The sequence below is a fragment of the Hippocampus zosterae genome, chromosome 11, assembly GCF_025434085.1.
Source record: "Hippocampus zosterae strain Florida chromosome 11, ASM2543408v3, whole genome shotgun sequence".
NCBI classification, from domain to species: Eukaryota; Metazoa; Chordata; class Actinopteri; order Syngnathiformes; family Syngnathidae; genus Hippocampus; species Hippocampus zosterae.
In genome coordinates this window covers 19,814,570-19,837,819 of record NC_067461.1, presented here as the reverse complement: position 1 = coordinate 19,837,819, position 23,250 = coordinate 19,814,570, and the positions used below count along the sequence as shown (strand labels likewise).

The window sequence follows — 23,250 nt, the reverse complement described above, 5'->3', positions numbered from 1 at the left end:
GATTGCAGGAATACAAATACGCCGTGTGAAATCTCTGTTTAAACAGTACTGTGCTGAAAATATTGATTAGCAATCATATGTATGTATTTGAATAAAATAGAGGTCATGCTCGTTTGGATGTATTTTGACACACGAGTAACACTTGAAAGTAAATGTTTGGCTTACGTATGTATTTTGTCATTGCATGTGACAGGCATCTCAGCTGCACCCAGCTGGTATGGAGCCACTCAAAACATGAATGTGTGTTTTGACACCTTCCTCTGAATGATACTGGTTCCTGCCTTGAAGAGAAAATGTAATCAGCCTAGCTTGTCTTTTTTTTTTTTTTTCATGCCAGCCACCTAAGCACTACGCACAATATTCCAAGACTAATCGATTTCCAACTTGGATCAGATGACGAGACGCGTTATGAAAACAACATTATTTGTAGGTTGTGGTTGGCAAACAAACGCAGTGTATGTTTCCATTTGGCCTCCCAAGCCTTCGGCTAGTTTTGCTCACTGACCTGTCACATTCAGCCAGGTTGGCCTTTTCCAACAGGGCTGGACAGCTGACACAAGCACTCACCCTCCCTTCTTCTCCCTAATGAGTTTTGATATGAGCTTATGTGAAAATTTTCATGGCAAAGTTAAGCCCTCAAGCTACTCCAACAATCTGGCATATGTGGGCGTCCATTTCACTATCACTTCCACGCAGAGGTGATGCTGGCAAGAACACTGACCATGATGGCGGAAATATTTTCGTGTTAACCTGCGAGCTAAAGACAAAGCAAGATGTTTCCAAAGCCTGGAGACATAAAAGGAGTGATTTTTATTGTTTAGCTGGAAAAAACAAGAGGATGTATCATTGCCCGGAGCTGCAGAAGGGACCTACTATCTTTATCATCTTTTGGACATACCACACAGTAAACATTACTCTTTGATCTGTATATGTACTATAATATAAATATAAATACTTTATATTTGCAAATAAAATGGATAATTGACATCCACTGCATGCTATGGAACACGAATACTGTTTTTACATCCAAAGATTCTTTTAGATTTAAGTTCAAAATGATTGGCCCTATCGCTTGGTCAGACTGTAATCTGCCCCTGAAAATAGGCGTCCCAATTTGGACCCCGCCAACGGATAATTCTGCCACGTGGATGTCCGTCTCCTGAGGTTCCAATGTAAGATGTCAAAATCCAACCTGCAAATGACAGGCACACAGGGATCGTGTTCAACAGTTTGGCTTGATCTTTGAAAAGGTCACACCACAACATACAGCCATTGTTGAAATAATTGGCCACATCAAAAATAATACCCAATCACCTCTTATACTTTGTCTGTATTAATTAATGCCTTTGCAGTCACTTGCAAACTAAGTCAGCCATACAAAATGTACTTTGTCATTCATTGCCACACCATTCTAACATTTGAGGAAAGAAGGGGAGAAATAAGTATGGTACATTGTCTCTGGACGCAGTATTTGACTCGGCTGTTTCCACTGTACTGAAGCCCTCTCTCATCCTCCATTATTTGTATGTCTTGTTTTGGTGGATACATTCAGTGCAGTGTGTTTTTTTGTTTTGTTTTGTTTAGTTGCTGGCCTCAAGACTTTTGGGGAATATAACAATCCCAGCGCTAAACGAGGTTGAGGAGAGTTAATTGGAGTTGAGTGAGTGTAGATGAGAATGTGCTACTGTAATGGGCAGAAGTAAAGCAAAGCACATATATTTGACATTATTTTTTCAGTGGAGTGTTTCTGAGAAGGTTAAAATTGTTATGGCTTCATCCCTTCACCCAGCTCGCTGCAGTTAGTGTTCACGATTAAAACACAAATCAGTTAAAAAAAACAAAATAAATAAAAAACTAAAATAAAGAATCATACTTGAGATGTAGTGCATACAGAGATATTGCCCCTGAAATGTGCACAACATATACTTCAGTTTTTTTAAGATGAAAGGATATGTCATAAACGACAATCTGTGTTGACAGTGAACATTGATGACGTCTACATGCCAACAATATTTGAGTTAAGGTTAAAATTCCAGAAACACTCAGGTGAACCCGTTTACATACAGTTACCCCTGTATTCATGGGAATTGAAATATTTAAACAGCGACGCCCAGACAACGTCGTGACGCAAATAGGTGTCATTTTCGCTTCTTACTTTGTGTCAAATGTCAATAAGCATGTTATATCCATGTCACTCACCTCAATAATAAAGTAGTCAGTTTCCTCCTTGTTCCAAAAGTGTGGGTCTGAGCTGCGTCCGAATTTCGCCATACTCATGTATCTCTGCTTGTGTATTTCTGGTGGGTTGTGTACCAGATGCCGCTCAAATAATTACTTGCTGTATTTCAAGACCAAGAATGTTGCATTTATCTCACCAAAATATTCAGGTTAGAAAAGGGGTTAAGGGTCTTTTTTGGCTTTTTAAAAATCAGAATATTAACATATACAGGATTTTGCACATGTTTATGTGGCTTTTCAAAACCCAAATATTGCCAGTATTCTGGTTTTGAAAGTGTTCATTGACAACACGCATACATAGTCGTTCGGAAAGGGAGTAAAGAAATTCACAAAATCCTGTGGATTTGATTTTTTTTAAACAGTTCAATTTTCTATACGCAGAATATGATATTTTCAGAATAGCCATGTGTTTACTCAAGTCATTGCAACCATGCCAAGTGTCGTTTAGCTTGTTTCTGTCTTTCAGTAGCTAATTCAATTGCTGAACAATCCTGTCACTATCTGACCAGTGCAAGTTCTGAACTTCCTTGAATCAAAGCAAAAGAGAGCGAAAAACATGGAATCAAATTTCCATTCCACATCACTGGAGTGAAGTCTAAAAAAACCCACAGAGTATGCTGGTACTGGGCAAAAGGGGCTGGACTCAATAAATACGAGGACTGAGCTCTGCTATTCGGACCCCGCAGTATTGAATTTCTTATTTAGGTCATTTAGACAGGGCATGATTTATACAGTATGCAGCTCAAACCTACAGCACTTTTTCCCCCCTCACTGTCTTTGCCCTTCTAAATAAATAGAAGATGAGAAGGAAAACAGAGTGTGTGGGCGTGTAAGAATGGCTTCGAGGGAACGAGTAGTGTCAAAAAAAAAAAAGAAGCGGGGTGCTCTTGTTTCATTTACAAGCCAGACTGCAAACGTATGTGGAATATGTCTGCGTAGAATGTGAATGACGAAGGAGAAACAGCGAGACAGAGAATTAGCCAAGTAAATTGATTGGGTGATTGAGAATATATTATGAGTACAAATATACACACACGTGGTTGTGTGAGAAAGAGGTTTTATTTTTGACCTTTTGTGGGAGTTGCAACAAGAGCGGCACTAGACAACACTCTCCTCCCTCCTCGTTTACCTTTCATCTTAATTGGCTATTAGATTAAAAAAAAAAACAGGCTTTACCGCCTTCTAATCCTCCTGCCCTCTTGTGCAACTTCAGTGCTGATTAGACCATTGATTTAGGAAGAAAAGAAACAGATTATCTTGCAGTTGAGGTGGCCTCAAACGTACTCAACTGTGACTGAAGAGGTAAGACCAACTAGCATCTTCAGCCTTCCTAATTGTCATTTGTTTATTTTGCTTGATTTGAAAATGCAACTGATATTGAGAAACTTGTTACAGCGGGAGTTTCATCTCAAGATGCCAAAGGCGAATTTTATGCGCTTTTTCTTATCTTGCTGCAGACAGCAATGTTTCACGACGGCAGTGTAATATTTTTTTTAATTTTTTTTCCCATCCTCCCCAAACTCACACTGAGCTCTTAGGATGAAAAAGACATGACCACAATGAGAAGAACACAATCAGCTTGTTTTGGCTGTGAGTGAGAAAGACAGATAATTGCTTGCTAAATAGGCAATCAGAGAGGTGATGCCCAACCAATCAAACTTGTGTGTATATTTTGGGGGAGTTTCTACATAAATGATGGTCAAATGCTGAAAATGGCTGGGCCTTTTCTGCTGTCAAACTGACAGGTAGCACAGTTTTGTTGGAGTAATTGGTACAGCGGTGATTTAACACAAAATCATAGTACGATCAGAAAGAGAGGAAACTATCATCTTTCGTTTAACGGAAGAACAGTGAGTGCTTTTGCGCCATTCATTCAGAAAATAAATTTACTTTATGCCATATCCCTATTGGTGCGTATTAATTTTTCTCTATGACACCATCGGTAAATTTGTTTGCTTTGTGGTTTCAAAGGGATTTCTTTGTATCCCCTACCTTCATGGAATGTTTCAAAAGAGAGAAAGCGACTATGAGGTTCAAACAGAAATTATTTGGATAATGCAAGATTTTTCAAGATTGGAAGTTATCACTTTTGCTCAAGGTTGTGACAAAAGCACAATTGACTACTTTGTCATTAAGACATTCACCGTGGCTGCAACAAGATGGAGCGACGTAACTGTATTTAACAAATCCATGCATCAATTTTTCATCCGCCTGCCCTAATTCCGGTCATGGGTAGCTGGAGCCCATCCCAGTTGACTTCGGGTGAGATAAGTTCCATTTCTACGACACTGAAAGTTGGCACACGTATAGTCTCGATCCTTAACCTATGCTAATACATTTTTTTTAATAAAAAATGCATCACAGCCACATGTACAAAATGATCAAATGGGAGCAGTGAAAAAAAACAAGTATTTACTAACTTCGGCGGCTCAGTTAGCGCTTCGACCTCACAGTGCAGATGTACCAGGTTCGATTCCGGCTCCGGCCTCCCTGTGTGGAGTTTGCATCTTGTCCCAGAGCCTGCGTGGGTTTTCTCCGGGTGCTCCGGTTGTACTCCCGAGGTGTGAGTGTGAGCGTGAATGGCTGTTCGTCCATGTGTGTGCTGTGATTGGCTGGCAACTGGCTTAGGGGTTCCCTCGCCTACTGCCCAAAGACAATTGGGATTGGCTCCAACACATTTTCTGACCCCCTTGTGTGGGTCAGAAAATGGATGGATGGATACAGTGCACTCCGCTTAATAGAACACCGGTTAATAGAGTAATCCGCTTAATAGAGCAAAAGGCTCTGGAACGGATTTGCCTAATCCAATTTCCTATAAAGATAGTCCGCTTAGTAGAACAGATCTCCGCTTAATAGAACAGGCCGTAAGCAATGAACATTGTAAACTAGTGGTTTTCGAAGTGTAGCTATCGCGATACTGTACCACTATCGCGAGAAAACGCGGTAGTTCTAGCCGTATACAGTAACAGGTAGCACGCGTCACTCCACACATAGACACACGCACGTCACAATGGCTTCAACTTCATTCAAGAGACGAGAGAGAGACGAAGTGTAGCTATCGCGATACGGTACCACTATCGCGAGAAAACGCGGTAGTTCTAGCCGTATACAGTAACGGGTAGCACGCGTCACTCCACACATAGACACACGCACGTCACAATGGTTTCAACTTCATTCAAGAGACGAGGGCTATCACCTGCGGATAAGAAGGACATACTCAGACGATACGATGCATTGCCGGATTCTCAGAAGGTACGCCCGCGGTTTCCAGGACTTCCCTCTTATCCAGCGCATTGAGAGGGAAGTCAACCGCAAAATTACGGACTCCTGTTTCCAGACAAAAGTAACGAAATTTTTCGCGTGATTTGAGATGTTTGACTGAAGTTGATTAAAGTTGATGTTTTGTTGTTTGATTAAAGATATGGACGTCCACAGTTGAAATATCTCTTCTAACTCGTCAGCAGGGGTTTTTCTGCGTGCATAACTTGGTCGTCGACGTGTCTGAAGGTGTACCTAATAAAGTGTCTCCGGTTAATAGAAACTCCGCTTAGTAGAACAGAAGCGCTTCGGCCCACTGGTGTTCTATTAAGCGGAGTGCACTGTATTTACTAACTGAGGCTACTCCAGCGGTTGTCTTCTACACTGTATCAGGTGCAAAGTAGTTCACCACTCATAGGTCCTCACACTAAAACAGTATATGTCAAAACTGTCATCAGTCGATGACTCCCTTGATAATTTTTTTTTCTTTTGGAACATAACACCAGAGGGTGGCATAGGGCAGTGTTTTTCAATCTTTTTCAAGCCAAGACACATTTCTTTCATTGAAAAAAATCCCGCGGCACACCACTACCTGAAAATGTGAAAAACACTTATTTTAACAATTGCGTCTTATATTATGACTATATTCGCTTTTTAAACATTGGAAAAATAATGCAATATTATAACACATTGAATATCATTTTACCAATCCCTTTTCCTATCTTGAGTCTTTGTATAATTCTAACATCATTCAAATGACTTTTCTGCTGAATGTGGTGGTCTACTTGAGGTAGTCCAGCTTCCATTTAGTCCATATTTCTCCATCGGAAAATTCACTTACAACTTTAGCTTTGCTGCATGTTTTTCAGAGCATACCTTTCTCACTCGAAAAAGAAAACATCTCAACCAGTTTCACTGCTTGTTCTTCTATTTGCACATACTCCGACAGCCATTCCAACTTAAAAGAACCGCAGTTCATTCTTATTTTGGTTTGGCGAGTCAACGTATCGCATTCATCTGGTCATTTCGCCATGACAAAGGATTAGCATTAGCATCACTTATCGCCGCCACACTGTTATTGTTATGGGGCAGAGACCAAGTACTGTCAATGCCATGATTAGCTTGAATAGGTTTTCTTGTGCGCTGAAAGTGTGAGCCTGTGCACAGTTGCACAGCCTAGAGGGAACATTGGTGCCGTTGCATTTCCGGTAAAAGTAAATCTAAATGAAAGATACCTTTTGTTGTATTACCTTGTGTCGGAAACTTCGCTTGTCTCGAAGCATAAGACAATTATCTAGCTGCTGCTGCTCCCTACCAGAATGGAAGAGTACTACACAATTACAATGTCAGGCGATATACCGCACAGGCATATTGGATCATTTCCCACGGCACACCTGACAATATTTCGCGGCACACGGTTTGAAAAACACTGGCATAGGAGGATGCCAGTGCCCAGCTGTGGATCCAAGTGCACGTCATGACATCCCTTCTGTCTCTTATTGGCTATTTTTCGTTAGTAACAGTTGTTTCTTCAAATTCCAATTCGAGGTCCACGGACATGGCCAGAGATGTCTCTCTTTTTTTTTTTTCACAGATTTTACATTTTACGAACGTACCTCTGCTTATATTGACAGTTTTAACAAGTACTGCATCAGAAAAAAAACCATTTTTTTTGGATCAACAGCAAATTCTACTTTTAAGTTGTGTATCAATTCATGAAAACAAAACAATAAGAGAGACACAGTTAATATGACCCAATTGCCTTCTTATGCTATACACAATGAGTAACAATTTATTTTTTCTTCATTCAGAATACGTGATAAAATTTGTCTTGTTTCACCCCCATATTCAATAGACATCAAATCATTCATAGAAGGACTCAGCTTCAGGATAGATTTTTGCATTCATTTTAATTAAAGTCTTGAATAGACATCTTTACAAGAAAGCATAAATAATTATTTTGCTTTCATTAATTGACCTCTTGCCAGTATAAACAAGCTACTTGATGTAGGCATCAATTGATGTGACTAATTTTGGTCTGGCAGAGGTTCATATAAATTTGGGACATTCCCATCTTTCATGAAGCAAATAAATTTACCTTTCAGGTATTAGTGGAGATGACAAACTTTCAAGTGGTGGAAAGAAAGAAAATGTACTGAGATGGCTGCCAATGACAAAATTACAATTTAATCTTCCTTGTTCCGTATATACTTACTTTGAAAAAAAAAAAAAAACATTCTCAACAGTTTTCCATACACCCTTAATAGTTAGTGTGTTTGTGTGTGTGTGTGTGTGTGTGTGTTTGTGTGCGCGCGCAACCATGTGTCTTTATGTTTACTTGTATCTAGATCCAGACGATTTTATTTGGTGCCACAACTTTATGAAATAAAATTTAATACATTCAACACACCATTTTTTTCAGTGTATGTTCAATTTGGGATTATAAGATATCCTTTATTTGTCCCACACTGGGGAAATTTACAAATTTACATTTATATCGCTGCTGTATACTACTGCACAATAACATTCACACGACACCACCCCACAATCAAATCAACCATTAATTTAAAAAACAAAGAGGAAAGGGAAAAAGGCCCAACCAGGAGACAGAATAGGATACCTATGACTTCCAAGAAAAAGAAAGCGACATTTATTTGACAATATCAGGAGTCCCAACTTAAAATACGGATTTATCTCAAAGGGAGATTCCCATGCATCAAGCCCACTCTGCATAATATGCAGCGATGGTGAGTCGTATTTTTGATACACTTTGTATCTTATTTTGAAGGCACGTTTAAATGTTACCATCGCGACCAGAGAGTGTTGCGGCCAGATAAGATGTTCCTTTTGTCATGATTCATGTTTATTATTATGTTTCGAAAATACCACAGTTTTCATGCAGGTCATATTATATTATTTTGTTGTATTTATCTGTCACAACCTTAAAAGGCCAGTCCCTGAACATAATCTCTGACATTAAACCAGTCTGTGGGCCAAAAAAAGGTTGGAGACCGCTGGATTAGTGCGAAGGGCTACTAATTTGATACAATCTTCTGAAATATCAAATTTGCTCAAATTACCTTGAACTTAATGAGAGGTTGAGATCGGGGTGTGGCGTTAATATTTGTCATCTGTGGTCTTTTGAAGCCCTTTGAGACTCTTTTGTGATTCGAGATAAGAAAAAGAAAAACCTTTATTAGTCTCACAATGGAGAAATTCCCAATTCACAGCAGCAAAGTTATGAACGTAAGAAGTAGAACAACAAAATATAGGAGCTGCTGGAAAGGCAGCCACTCTCGCGGCGCCATTTTGAAGTCAAAATAACAAAAATAACACAAGACAACACATAGGACACAGACAGTCGTTCAATATTCACCAATTTTCTGCATACACTTTGTTGTCTGAAGCAGTTCTAGATGAAAGAGGAGAGGATCAAAGTGTCCTTTCTCCAGTGGATCAGAGACGTCATGCTGAAAATGTGCACACGTCTGCTACAAGCTAAGTTTTTGAAAGCAAACACAAAGCTGTAGCATCCATTGACGAAAAGAGATTAGTTCACTTCTCCTGTCCCACGTAATCCGCTTCAAACTCCAAGCCGCGACTCCGAGCTCCAAATCCGCATCGGCACTCCGCGCCAACGCTCCTTTCTTCTCATCGTCGGCTCCTCAAGACCTCCATCCATCCAGCCGCAGACCGTTCAACAGCACCGATCTCTCCGCTGAACAAAGCGGGGCTTTGAAAAATGCTGCCCATTACAGGCGCAAGACACAAGCGCCCCGGGACTGTCCAGCAACGACAGTCAAATGGCGCCGACATTCCTCCAGTCAAAAACAGTGCTGGTATACCCATGCTGCCGAGAAGGCGCAACCACCAAACACAGAGTCTCCTCCTTGATGAATGTCGTGGCCAAAAAATGCTGAAAAAGGTCCACATCAAGTCCACACGACGTAACAACAAACACAAAGTGACAAAAGAAACACAAGAACAACAAAAAAAGCAAGGCTCATGAGAGCACTTGCTGACGGCTGCCTACTCGGGCGCCATCTTGACTTCAAAGACTAGATACCAAGTGTTTGGAAATATATTTGATTTGACTTAATAGCATCTGTTATCGTTAATGCAGTATGGATATTTATGTTTGTAAAGTATACAAGTACATTCAAATATGTTTGCGATTACATTCAAATGTACTCGTGATTTGTTTGACACCTTTCGTTAAACATAAAACTAAGGTACAAACCACATGGTATGTCCTGTTAAAAAAAAAAAAAAAAAGAAAACATCATGGTTACCGAAAATGTGTTATCATTGAGGAGAGTCTCCCTGTGAAATTGTTTAATCAATAGAGGAATGTTCTCTGTAATGAAGTGTGTCAGCTTCTTAACCAGATTTAAACCTCGATCAACTCAATGACAAGAGGGGAGTTAAATCTGATGTTTAATGAGGTAATCATGCTTCTAATTGCCAGGAACAACAGCTATAACCCAAAACGAGGTAAAAGCAGGTTTTGTGTCCAAATACTGAACGTGAATGTGCTCTGCAACTCTCTTGAAAAGAAGAACCGTGTTATGAAGTTGTGTTCGATGCATTCTGGAAATAAAAGTGTATCCTTTTATCACAGTTGTTTTTTAAATTCACTGCTTTACAAGTCTTTACTCTAGTTAATGCATTTGTCATCCTATGGAAACGTAAGTGTTAACACACAATTGATACTATTCACATGAGATGCAGATACAACTCCTTGGTTCAGCTTGTGCTGCTATTAAGATGCATAACCACACCACATTAATTGTGATACATGAGATGGTGAGAAGCGGTTATTTTGAAACGACATCAATCGGATCCAGACAGCAAAATGGTTTGAACCGAAATGAAGGTTGGAGGCATGGGCACTGGCTTTCGCTTTCATCAAATCTGATATATCGGCCTTCATAAACACATCCCGTCTCTTTTTGAATCTTCAACATGACACCAGAATGGTTGTTATGTGACATAAAAGTCAGTCAAAACACTGCTGTACTGTATCGTCACATCAATAAAGTTGCAGTTTGTGAACGCGAATAACACCGAGCGATCTGCATATGAAACGAAGTGTCATCAGCATAAGCAGTCGCCTCCTCAGCAAACGGCTTGCTCTTTCACTGTCATGTACACAAACAGACACGCTGGTCATCACCCCGCCACTCCTCACACATCTTTCACCACGCTCTCTGTCTTCCCTCCCTCTCGTTCATTGATCTCACTCTCATTGGACTCATCACTCTAAATTCGCTCCAGACAAAGAGCAACCACTGGATGACAATCACATTAGAGCACACAATCTATTTATGGGTTTGCCTCATATTTCACTTCTCTCTGTCTCTCTCTCTTTTGCTCTCACACACACACACACACACAAACATACACACACACACACACACACACAAACACACACACACACGCACACACACACGCACGTAAACAGACGCTCCATTTTCCTTTGTCTTCCACTCTCTAGTAACCTAATAGGCAGGATTTTAGTGGGAATGAGTTTTTAATGAAAAAAATAATTAGTTACAGTGGACTGTGTCAAAGATAAAACATTGGAAAGATCAGGTGATATCAAAGCTTGGGAAAAAAGAAATTTGACGCTCTGTATTTTTTATTTGATTGAACATGGAGGGGAAAAAATACGTAAATCAAATGAGGAAATAAAATCATGAGCGTATATTTAGACAGACTTGTGCTTCCATGCACATTCTAAAACCATGCATGTTGGGTTAAATGAAGACTCTAAACTGGCAATTGTGATTCATTGTTTGTTGATATGTACCCTGTGATTGACTTGAGATCAGTCTGAGGTGTACCCTAATTTTCATTGGGGAGAAGCTTCATCATCCCTGACCCTAATGAAGACAAAGCATGATGAATTTTCAGTGGCTACTCCAATTTTCTCCAACATTCAAAAAAAAATGTATGCTGTGTCTTAAATTGCCCATAGGTGTGAATAGTTTTTGGTCCCTGTGACTGACTCGCAATCAGTCCTGGACATCCACCTCATCTGGAAAATGCTCAAGATCGACTGGGATCATTAAAAAATAATCTTTATGCATCGCAGTGTGTGAGTCAAAGTTTACAAATGGCCCTTTATGTGGGAAAACGCAGAGCAGCCAAATGTAACGGAAATTCCTGAATGCTGACTTGTTACGCTTGTAACACATCGCGAATGTTCCATATACTTAAAAAAAAAAAGCAAAGTGTGGCTGTTTTACATGTTCGGGAGTATCTAGTGACACTCCGGTGGCTCCCTCATAACCAAATATAAATATATATATTTTTAAAGAAATCCTCGTCTCACCCCTCGGGTTCAGCTCGGGTCCTCTACCAGAGGCCAGGAAGCTTGAGGGTTCTGCGCAGTATCCTTGCTGTTCGTGGCACTGCACATTTCTGGACCGAGATGTCCGATGTTGTTCCCGGGATCTGTTGCAACCACTCATTTAGTTTGGGGGTCACTGCCCCGAGTGCTCCGACCACCACAGGCACGACTGTCACCTTTACCTTCCAGGCTCTCTCCAGCTCCTCTCTGAGCCCTTGGTATTTCTCGAGTTTCTCGTGTTTCTTCTTTCTGATGTTTCCATCACTTGGGACCGCTACATCCACTACAACGGCTTTCCTCTGCCCTTTATCTATGATCACGATATCCGGTTGGTTCACCATTACCATCTTGTCAGTCTGGATCTGGAAGTCCCACAGGATCTTCGCTCTGTCATTCTCCACCACCTTCGGAGGTGTTTCCCATTTTGACCTTGGGGTTTCCAGTCCATACTCCGCACAGATGTTTCGGTAGACTATGCCAGCCACCTGGTTACGACGTTCCATGTAGGCTTTCCCTACCAGCATCTTACACCCTGCAGTTATGTGTTGGATGGTCTCAGGTGCCTCTTTGCACAACCTACACCTTGGGTCTTGTCTGGTGTGGTATATCTGGGCCTCAATGGCTCTGGTGCTCAGGGCCTGCTCCTGAGCAGCCAGGATGAGTGCCTCTGTGCTGTCCTTCAGGACTTCTTGAGATCTGCCACTTCAGTTATGGTCCGGTGGTACATCCCGTATAGGGGCTTGTCCTCCCATGATGGCCCCTCTTCCAGCGCCTCATCCTCCGTTCCCCATTGTCTGAGGCATTCTCTGAGTATGTCATCCGTTGGAGCCTTCTCCTTGATGTGTTCATGGAGCTTGCATGTTTCATCCTGGACAGTGGCTCTCACACTCATTAGTCCCTGGCCTCCTTCCTTTCGGTTTGCGTAAAGTCTCAGGGTGCTGGATTTGGGATGGAACCCTCCATGCATGGTTAGGAGCTTTCGGGTCTTAAAGTCAGTGGTCTGAATCTCTTCCTTTGGCCACCTTATTATTCCTGCAGGGTATCTGATCACTGGCAGGGCATAGCTGTTTATTGCCTTATTTTTTATTCATTCATTCATTCATCTTCTGTACCGCTTGATCCTCACTAGGGTCGCGGGGGGTGCTGGAGCCCATTCCAGCCGTCTCCGGGCAGTAGGCGGGGGACACCCTGAATCGGTTGCCAGCCAATCGCAGGGCACACATAGACGAACAACCATCCACGCTCACACTCACACCTAGGGACAATTTAGAGTGTTCAATCAGCCTGCCATGCATATTTTTGGAATGTGGGAGGAAACCGGAGCACCCGGAGAAAACCCACGCAGGCCCGGGGAGAACATGCAAACTCCACACAGGGAGGCCGGAGCTGGAATCGAACCCGGTACCTCTGCACTGTGAAGCCGACGTGCTAACCACTGGACTACCGGGCCGCCCCTTATTTTTTATATTTATATATATTTATATTTATATTGTCTTATTCTTGCCATTGAGCTCGATTCTTAGGACTTGCCTCACTCGCTGGAGGTACAGTATTTGGCCGTAGCCGCTTTCCTTGTTGACAGTTCGAGGTTGCCATTGGCTTGTAGTATACCAAGGTACTTGTAGCTGTCCTCAATGTCTGCTATCGTTCCTTCAGGGAGTGAGACCCCTTCAGTGCGGACTACCTTTCCTCTCTTAGTCACCATCCAACTAAATTTCTCAAGCCCGAATGACATCCCGATGTCGCAGCTGTAGATCCTGGTTGTGTGGATCAAGGAATCTATGTCCTTTTCGCTCTTAGCATACAGCTTTATGTCATCCATGTAGAGGAGTGACTGATAGTAGCTCCATTTCTGAGGCTGTATCCATAGCCTGTCTTGGTGATTACTTGGCTTAGGGGGTTCAGTCCTATGCAGAACAGCAGTGGGGAGAGTGCATCACCTTGGTATATGCCACATTTGATGGACACTTGGGTAAGTGGCTTCAAGTGTGGTTTTCCACATCCTCATCGGTTCGCAACGAAGGCTCTTAGGGTCCTGTTCACCTTATACAACTCCAAGCATTCAGTGATCCATATATGTGGCATCGAGTCATAGGCTTTCTTGTAATCAATCCAGGCTGTGCACAGGTTGGTATGTCGGGACCTGCAGTCATGTGCCACTGTTCTGTCAACCAGGAGCTGGTGTATCACTGTGAATAATGAATGAACAGCCATTTGCAGTAACAAATCCAAATTTTTCATGTTAACATTTTGCTTAATTTAGCCTCTTCCAGATAATTACAGGAGCTATACATTACATTTCTATTCAGAGCTCAAATATCCACTTTAGACATAAGAAAAATTAAGGTTTGTCTACATTTTGCCATTTAATTACAAATACATTATTCTGCTAATAGAAGAAATGATCATTGTCCGAACCGGACTAACTTCTTACAGCATGGCTAAAAATGGCACAACACTGTTCTGTGTCAACAAATTCAAACAGAAACTGTATATGCTGTTTTGTTTCCACTGTGAGTCTGCTGCTTATTAAACTAATAATCTACATTTAACATGGTAATGTTTGGTCAGGCTAGGACAAACTGCCAGCATACCGATCAGTCCAGTGGCAGGCAACACTTGATCCTGGGACAAAGCTCATTAATAATGGGGCACGTGCCTCTGGTATGTCCTAAAGTATTATAAGATGTTGTTGACTAGCTGTGAATCATAATTAATATCAACATTTATATATTCACCAATGTGGTTAAACATCCACATCTATCGAGCGATTTCCATACAACGGAGCTTCAATTGACCTTGAGGTAGCGTACACAATCAGTATTTGTAAACGGAATGGAATGTTAACGAGTGTGTTTCCACACAATGACTGCTGTTGACGGGCAGAAGCCTCTCGACAAGGCCACTTACATTACAAACAGAAAAGCAACTTTCAAGATCAGAAAAAGAAAACAAAATGTTACTTTGTCACAGCAGGCTGAACATTTTCAACTGACAAAATTCAACTTGGTTGAATTCTGCAGAAGATGACAGATCTGGTTCAAGGCCTTTTTGAGGAAAAGACAGTGGCTGAGGATAATTGTTTTCTTTGTCTAAATGAGTGATTCTTTGAATACAATAAACAGACTACTTAATTGAAGTACGTTTCTCTTTGCTGCTCACAGTTATTCCATCTCTTGAGTAGGCTCGGCATGGGATGGGTCTGAACTAACCATGACCTGAAGATATTTTTTTTAAGTTACCATTATCCTGGAGAACATCTCCAAAAGAAATCTTACTTTTGGCAGCATTTTAACCACAAAAAGTGGCACAAATGTTACACTGAATTCAAGCTAAATTACGAAGCAGAACCCAATGAAAACGCAACGGTGACAAATCTCAGATAGTTTTGGTCCTTCCTCAGAAGACATAATTGGAAAACCATGTTTAGAAATAAAAACCTGTGTGCCAGCCAAGTTCTACTTACCTCTGTTAATTGACTTGTATTGATTATTTGCTGACTGATGAAACACATTTTCCATGCACATATGGTGATGGGGTTTTTTTGCTGCGAGAACTAATTTTCACATTTTCTTTGTTGGACAACACATAGCGTGCAACATAGATTTTTAAGCATCGGTCTGTCAAGTATGCATGGATAGATACACTGAAAATGCGAACAATCAGTGATATTGAAGCAATTGAGAGGAAAGTACAGCTATGTCCTATACATGCAAGAAGCTAATTTGAAGAGGACACTTTCCCCAAAGCAGTAAAGTAAATTCATTTGGTTAAAGGATCCTTTTATTTTTACTGTTTTCATTAACAGCACTCGTGAAGACACCAAAATAACAACTTTGAAAATGGACTACATTTTCCCCCTTAAAAGAGGACCCAAATACAGTGCCACAGTGATAGACAGTAGGACGGAAACCGAACAAACTGCTGTTAGCAGTGTTAGGGGCAGGAATGTCTGCACTGCAACAAAATACTTTTTACTGCCATTGAAAATGGTCATTCGCCCAGGACATCTAGTGAACTTCGGACATCCCCTGATTTTACAAAACGTTAATTAATGCCACTATGTTTTCCAGTACAATTATATTTAATGGCATAAAACAATCTTATAACATCATCTTATACAGTATTTTGAATGCCATTGAACTGCAGTAAAAAGCCAAAATATGCTCTGTTTGAAGCAGTGTAGTTCTACACAACTGCAAATTGCTGCTACGAGGACACTGTCAACGTATTCATCAGTGACTATATGGCTAATCGTCAGCCCAGTGGTTAGCGCGTTGAACTCACAGTACAGAGGTCGTGGTTTTGATCCCACCTCCGGCCTTCTTATGTGGAGTTTGCATGTTCCCCCAGGTCCTTCGTGGGTTTTCTCCGGATACTCCGGTTTCCTCCCACATTCCAAAAACATGCATGGCAGCCTGATTGAACACTCTAAATTGTCCCTAGGTGTGAGTGTGAGCGCGGATGGCTAGTCGTCTCTGTGTGCCCTGTGATTGGCTGGCAACCAGTTCAGGATGTCTCTTGCCTACTGCCCAAAAACAGCTGGGATAGTCTCCAGCACCCCCCCCCCCCCCCCGCAACCCTTGTGAGGATCAAGCGGATCGGAAAATGGATGGATGGATATATGCCCAATCAAAAGTTAGTTTTATCACCTTTGTAAAAGCAGATTGATTCCATGTCTAGAATTGGTTTTCAGTGGATATATGAGGTATTTGTAAAAACTACACTGAAAAACCCCTATATTTTAGATCTGTTTAAATTATTGTTTAATTTGCATTGCAGTGATTTTTAATAGAATTTTTGGTCACTCCGGGGGCTTTTACATGATAGGACTACCAAAAGGTTGGAAGATTTTCCTCCATCATTGGTCCTGCAAGCTTGTACCGGTAATCTTATAGGATGATCTAGAGAGACTTGTGATTTTGCTCTCTCAGTATCTGCATAAAAGTATCTGCTGAGGAAAAAAAAGTGAAATGGAAATGCAAAGTACAAAAAGCTGTGTCGCTGTAATAAGTTGAGCAGCCTCCAACATGGGTGCGGTGTGATAAATCCCAGCAGAGTCGCATGCTAAACAGCTTCAACCTGGCTGCCTCCAGCTCCCTGTAAACAGGCTTTGTGTCACCATTGTCATATCGCAGCTCCATTATTAAACATGAGAGTCTGAGGCCTTTAAGAAGCTTCATACACAGAGCTGACAGCCTACTTCTCTATCTGTTTCTTGTCTCCCCTCCCTCTTTTTCCCCGTCTTACACTTTTTCTTTGAGTCTCTCATGTGCTTTTGGTCCGAAAGAAAAAGCAGCAATGTTTTTCTCCATACGCTCTCTTTACCTGTGAATCATGTTCTTCTTATTTTATTAACTTGGGTTCAAGTATGAGTGACCCATTCCACTAATGATTAAAAAACAACAACAAAAACAACAGCACATTCCAACGACGACAGAGCAGGGGCAACTGGCAGCTTCCCATCATTACTATCGCCGCAATGCATCTTAATCAGACCCAACTTGGAGTTATTCGAATGACACACAGCGAGAGATAAAAAAAAAAAAAACTCTGCAGCTGCCACTCACAAGAACAACATTTTGGCCTGGAATTGTCCAGTATGTAGAGCAATGTGCCTGTGTCCTGAGTGTACCTTGACCGCGGTCGTAGGCAGGGGTGTTAAATTTGAACGCACACACACACACACACACACACACACACACACACACACACACACACACACACACACACACACAAAGGCAAAATTGGAACACATGATGTTTCCATAGAAATCTGAGTTTATTTTACTGCTGTCATTGTTCATCAATCAATGTTGCTCCAGAAGGCATGACGCTGAAAGCCATGACATGAGCCTCCAGTGTCTTTACAGAGGAGCTTCTTCGTTGGGATCAAGGGCCCGATTTTTTCCTTTATTGAAGCTTTGGCCTTTCCATCGCTTTGTTTAACAATAGGTTAAAAGATTAACCTTTCATGAGTGCATAAAACTTTTTGTTGATATCACTGTGGTCTTATTTTGCACTCATAACTGCTGATGTTTTCCTTGATCGAGTGATTTGGCATCTGTTGCCACTGTACACTAGTATTTCCCTTCTTCATCAGGACATTGAATTTGGTTGTACTGCCTATGGTCATTCTCCCCGTGCCTATGTGGGTTTTCTCCGGGCACTCCGGTTTCCTCCCACATTCAAATAAAATGCATGCCAGGCTGATTGAACACTCAAAATTGTGCCTTGGTGTGAGTGTGAGTGTGGATGGTTGTTTGTTTATGTGTCCTGCGATTGGCTGGCAACCTTTAAGGGGTACCCTCCCTATTGTCTGAAGACAGTTGGGATGGGCTCCAGCATGCCTACGATCCTCGTGAGGATAAGCGGATACAAAAATAGATGCATGGATAGATGTTCTATATACTGTACATCAGGGACGTGCGGTCAGGGGAGGCAGGTTAGGCAGAGCCGCACCTCTGAATGCGCATTGCATTGCACAATCATCACAAACTGGGTTGATACATGCAACTGGCACGTGCTGCTTTCCTTACATATGCACGTCGCCAATATAACGTTTGCAGATACATTCATTGGACCTCTTTTCCCAAGTCTGGCTAATGTTTTTAAACCATTAAAGTGGGGTCCCCAAACTACGGCCCACGGGCCGTATCCGGCCCGCGGGCACATTTGACCCGGCCCTCTAACCCTCCTGTTGTCCTCAGGTCAAAATGACCCATCGCTGTGTTAAAAACGCCCCAAAACCCCCCTAAATGCTATTTTTTTTAACTTGAAATTTTATGACTTTTCCTAGATTGTCCCCAACTGCAGAAAAATTTAAATGGAAGCTGTACCAAAAAAAGTACAAAGGTGGTCTTCGGGGCAAAATGACCCATGACGCAAATAGCGTTGAAATCAAGGTCACAAAGTTATTTACACACCATAGTGTGTGTTTCAGTCTTTTAGTTGTGTCTCAGATCAATTAGTAGAACATGTGCACAAGACGGTAGCAGACATAAACAAGACACACACAAAACACTCTTTTTTGTGGATTTCAAGGGGCTATAAAGAGAGAGAGATGTTTAGTTATTTATTTCCTGTTTTTTCTGTGAAGAACTCAGAGAGGGTTATTTAGTTATTATTTATTTCATTAACAGTGTTTGTTATTATTTGTTTCCTGATTTCTTTTTCTGTAAAGAACCTGGAAAGGGTTATTTGGTTATGTGTGGCTTTCTGGGAAACAATACATTTTTTAAGTGCCCCTACGATCGTTGATGTTACAAACTGACACTGGCCCCCCATCAGAGAAGGGAAATGTTTGGTGGCCCTCACAAGAAAAAAGTTTGGGACCCCTGCATTAAAGTTTTATGTTTTTTTTTAGTGACATTTAGATTTGCTGATGGGAAATAAAACCACAGTGAAAAGGCACAGGTTGCGGCAGATCGTTCTCTGCCGCAATTAAGAGGGCGCACGTGAGCAAACAGGTACGTTGCGCTGTTCTTCTGCGCAGAGGCGCCAGGCGAGTGAAGTGCGATCCTTTTTTAAATTTGCTACCTCGGACTGCTAACATGGAAGAAAAGGCTTATATATCGAAGATTAAAAACTTCTCAAAACTGGACTTTCAGTCAAAAGTGGACGTGATTAACACAGGTAAACCAACGCCAGAGCGAAAAGGTTTGCTTCAAATTACGGGACAGCCCGGACAACTTTTCAAACGGAGTGGTACAGCCGAAAAGAACGGTGATGTGGCTGTCCTTCGAAAACCCGTCTTTACTGTTTTCCCTGCCTTTTGTTCTCAACTTGTGACAATGTCTGGACTAACACGCGATATTGTGACATGAAAAGTGCAAGAATCGATTTGGCATTGAACGAACAGCCGAGGCTCAATGTTAGCATCCGCAATGCCAAGGTAAGGGAAAACCGAGAGATTCTGAAAGACCTCATTCATGCAACCTGCTTTTTCGCTAAACGGGAGTAAGCATTTCGTAGTCACGACGACAGGGCAAGCTCTTCTAATCGTGGCGATTATGTAGAACTATTACATGCTTTTGCTGAGAAAGATGAGAGGTTAGCTAGACATTTGGACTCATCCACGGTGATTTCTGGCTTGTCCAATAGAATACAGAACGATATAATTGAAGCTTTCGGTGATGTGATAATAAATGATCTAAAAAGGGAGATCAATGCGGCCCCATTTGTTGCCATCGAGTCAGACGAGACTACGGACATCACAAACAAAGCACAGATCTCTGTTATTTTGCGCTATGTAGCCAAAAGTGAAGTGGACTGTGGTGATGGAAGCATTTTTTAGGATTTGATGACGTAAGTGATGATAGGCGTAGCTGCGTATGTCTTGGAAGTGTTGGAGAAAACAGCTGTGTTAAAAAACTAGTAGCGCAAAAATGTGATCCCAATCGCTGGGACAATGATACTCAAATGATGGTCACTGGATATGATCGATGCCTGTCAAAAGCATCGGCATGATTTTTAATGATGGCATATGAGGGCATTTTCAGTGAAACTGATGCACTTTTTAGAGCGCTGCAAAACAAAGTCATGGACATTGGATATTGTTGTGTGCGAACCCACGACACCATCGGAGTTGTTGAACGCATGAGACGGGACTTCAACACACTGTATGAGCGATTTGAGCAGAAATGCAGCACACTTGGCCGAAACGTCAGTGGAAGAAATCAGTCGGTCAGAGATTTGAGACAACAAATGTTCGAGAAGATTATGGACAACATCAGTGTTCAGAAGAAAGCTAGGTTTGATAATTTTTGAGCTAGCTTTCCTCGGTTTGGTCGACTGTACAAAATTTAATGAGATGTCACAACATTTTGATGACACCAAACTGGAGAGCCTGTCAAAATCTTATAACAAAATAGATTAGTATAAGAAAAATACAATAGAGTATTGAACCCTGGAGAATCCACAAGGTCAAATTTTGGATATGAAATAACCAGTAGCCAGTTGAATAAGCCACTGCTTTTGGTTGATATATTTGTAAATCTGACACTAAAGGAGTCGGTGCCTCACCAACTATGAAGCTCACCGCACGCCACTGCTGTACATCGACCTCACAGTGCAGAGGTAACCGGTTCGATTCCAGCTCCTGTGTGGAGTTTGCATGTTCTCCCCATGCCTGTGTGGGTTTTCTCGGGGTTCTCCTGTTTCCTCCCACATTCCGAAAACATGCGTAGCAGGCTGACTGAACACTGTCAATCGTCCCTAACTGTGAGTATGAGCCAAGATGGCTGTTTGTCTCTGTGTGTCCTGCAATCGCCTGGCAACTGGTTCAGGGTATCCCCCGCCTCATGCCCGAAGACAGCTGGGATAGCCTCCAGCGCCCCCCGTGAAACCATGTGAGGATAGAGCAGATCGGAAAATGGATGGATACCTATGGTAATGCCCATCTCTTTAAGTTAGTGGAGGGGTTTGTGCGTGCCAGTGATATTACAAGCGAAGTTGTCTGGGGCTTTAGACAGCCCCGGCAGCGTCATCAATGGCAAACAGCTCCCAGGTGAGGATTCAGATAAAGAACATGGGAGGGATAACGCACGGATCCACAATCATGAGTGGGAAGCAGTCGCCAAGTGCCCATTCACTGCAACCATCTTTACATCAACCTTAAGTGGCGATTTTCTTGCAGGTCCTTTTAAAAATGCTTTTGTGTGTCAGTCTCCTTCATCTATACAAGCCATGTAGAACACAATGAATTTAAAGGAAAACACGAGCAAAACAGCACTTTGGGGGGTGTTATTGCAAAGCAATTAGCAATTTAACATGGCTAAAAGCTCAAAGTTGATTTAGCATTTTACCTTTAAAGGCAATGGTTGGGGACCCACTTCCATTAGAATGCAAGCCAGACGGCTCTGTTTCTGCCAGCAGAGGTGCAAATGCCCCCTTCCACCTGCACTGGTGTTGGAAAATACCATCAGAAAACCTCTAGACAGCTCTTTGGTTTCTTGTCGGTTACACCTCCAACTAGAAATCAAAATCTGAAATTTTCACTGTTGTTGTTTCATCTGAATACTCTCATTCATCCAGATCAGTTAATTCTCAGTACTGTATATTGAATCAATCTCAATTGTACTGTTACGGTTGTCTTCAAAGACGTTAGGATGTACTAGCCGAAGTGAACCTTGCTGAATGAACTGATTAAGTCTTCTCAGATGAGAGGCCAAACATCCTCTTAGAAGACCAGAACAATCAGATTGCAATCGATTCATGCCCTGAGAATCAAAAAAAGATGCATTCTTCAAAGTGTTGTACCAGATTCAGATATGAATACCTGTCAGTAAAAGGCAATGTTGATCTCTGGTCAAATAAGGCCAACTAGTGACATACAGAACATACTGTACAATAAAATCATTGCATTATACGACATACAAAACTTACTTGGCTTTCTCTTGATTGATAGCTAATGAAATTCTGTTTTGTGTGAGTGTCAGTCCTTTATCAATGTAGTGTGTGTCGACCATCTGGTATAAACAGCAATGAATATTGCAGTGGCCCCCCACACTTTAAACGGCTGATATACCCTATGGGTGTTGACATGCATGGAAGGAATCATGTGAGCCTGAGATGCACTGTGCGCGTTTACAGTTGGCCCATTGATTTATAATTAACGGCAAGGCTTACTGCTTCAGCACACACACAGCTGGCCGGGTCTCTGGGGTCACAACAATGTGTGTGTTTGTATTTATGTCCAAAAAGTTACATTTTGTGAAGAGATAGACTGCATACGATCCTCCTGACATAACTCGTGTTTTGAAAAATCATTCCATATGTCCTTTGAGCTGCCTTTGCTCAGAGAACAATAATGACAAATATTAATTGAACAAAGTGATTAGACAAAGTGAATTAATGTGTTATCAACAGCAATTGGCGTTGTGGATATGTATAGGCCTTGTTCAGACAACCAGCGAAAATCCAATTTTCACTGGATGGCTTTTTTTTGTAGTCTGGACAGTCAGAAAGCACACACAATCCAATTTTTGCACGACGGATTGAAACTGCATTCAGGAGGTAGTTTCATATCGCATATGGACAGGATTTGTCTCATTTTAAACAGCTCCAAACATTGTTTTTGACCGTTCATGATGTCACTCGAGGCGACGTAAAACCCAGTGCGCCAGACCCGACATTGGCAATCAAAATGGAGCCTCCTCCGGCATTGAAAATGTCTGCGCATCTCAGACTTTCTGCACCTCTCCTGGACAGTGACAAGGCCAAAATACCGAAATGAGAAACCTCTGTGTTTTCTGCTTGTTGTTGTCGTTGCACCTCTTGCCATGACATAATGCCACACACGACACATGCTGGATAACGCACTCTGATGTCATTGCAACAGGGGGTTTCATGGCAACACATACTGAAACTCCTTTATTATTACTTTTGGGGCGGGGACAA

The 23,250-nt window shown here is 41.7% G+C and overlaps 1 protein-coding gene across 1 annotated transcript in view; it reads left to right on the top strand.

Annotated features, from left to right (window-relative positions):
- LOC127610679 (coiled-coil domain-containing protein 85A-like) overlaps positions 1 to 21,222 on the top strand; it is a 467,869-nt gene extending 446,647 nt beyond the window's left edge. The window contains exon 5 of the transcript XR_007964992.1: positions 21,211 to 21,222. The gene's annotated coding sequence lies outside the window, so the exon portion shown is untranslated. The remainder of the gene's footprint in view (positions 1 to 21,210) is intronic.
- The last annotated feature ends 2,028 nt before the right edge of the window (positions 21,223 to 23,250 follow it).